Raw genomic sequence first — 1,579 nt, forward strand, 5'->3', positions numbered from 1 at the left:
TGTGATGGTTTGTATATCCTTGGACCAGGGAGTGGCACCATCTGAAGGTGTGGCCTTGTTGGAATAGGTGTGACCTGGTTGCAATGGGTGTGTCACTGTGGGTGTGGGTATAAGATCCTCACTCTAGTTGCCTGGAAGTCAGTCTTCCAGTAGCAGCCTTTGGATGAAGACATGGAACTCTCAGCTCCTCCTGCACCATGCCTGCCTGGATGCTGCCATGCTCTCACCTTGATAATAATGGACTGAACCTCTGAACCTGTAAGCCAGCCCCAATTAAATGTTGTTTTTTAATAAGACTTGCCTTGGTCATGGTGTCTGTTCCCAGCAGTAAAACCCTAACTAAGATAGCGCCTCAGGACCTGGCCACATATTGCTTGATCTCAGAGCCTTCTAAAATCTTAATATAAATATCCATGACTCTCTCTCTCTCTCTCTCTCTTATTTATTTATTTATTTATTTAAAGATTTATTTATTATATGTAAGTCCACTGTAGCTGTCCTCAGATACTCCAGAAGAGAGTGTCAGATCTCGTTACGGATGGTTGTGAGCCACCATGTAGTTCCTGGGATTTGAATTCAGGAACTTCAGAAGAGCAGTCAGTGCTCTTAACCACTGAGCCATCTCTCCAGCCCCAATTTATTAATTAATTATATTCTTAGTGTACAGCCTGCACGCCAGAAGAAGGCAGCAGATCCATCCCATTACAGATGGTTGTGAACTACCATGTGGTTGCTGGCAATTGAACTCAGGACCTCTGGAAGAGCAGTCAGTGCTCTTAACAGCTGAGCCATCTCTCTAGCCTAGTGGCTCTTTTTGTTTGTTTCTTTTGTTTTGTTTTTTTGTTTTGTTTTGTTTTTTGTTTTCCAATGATCATTTGCCTGTGTTCATGGACCGGAAGATTAAATGGTAAAAATATATTCATTCTCCCCAAACTGATACAAGTGAAAACCCAATAAATCCTGTTATTTCTGTTGATTCTCACAATCGGTTCTAACAGACATAAGGCTAAGAATCCTAAGAGGAGGAAAAACAAAGAGTGGAGGAGGTGGCTTCTAGATCATGTGCTTACCATGTGTGTCTGAGACCTCAGTTTGGATCCCCAGAAGTCACATGAAGCCTAACAATTAACACATAAGGGGATCCCAGCACCCCAACACGGAGATGAGGTAGGGACACAGACAGGAGACTCTTGGGCTTGCTTGCTTAGCATACACAGCTGCAAACGAAATCCTGTCTCACGGAAGGCGGAAAGCCAGGACTGAGCCTTCCCCTCTTCCTGAGGTGGTCCATTGCATGTGTTCCATGGCACTGGAACACACACACACACACACACACACACACACACACACACACACTACAGCAGAGGATGGGGGTTTCAAAAAATAAGAAAGGCAAATGAGAGACTTCAATCTACCAAGTACCAAAACATGTTATGAATTTGTAGTCATTAAAACAATGTAAGCCAGTCATGACAGTTCATGTCTGTCATCTGGTACTAGGGAGGCAGAGGTGAAAAAACTGCCTTATCTCTATGTAGCAAGTTCCAGGTCAGCCTGCTACACAGAGACTGCAGAGGGG

Source organism: Mus caroli, chromosome 10 (assembly GCF_900094665.2).
Source record: "Mus caroli chromosome 10, CAROLI_EIJ_v1.1, whole genome shotgun sequence".
Classification (NCBI taxonomy): Eukaryota; Metazoa; Chordata; class Mammalia; order Rodentia; family Muridae; genus Mus; species Mus caroli.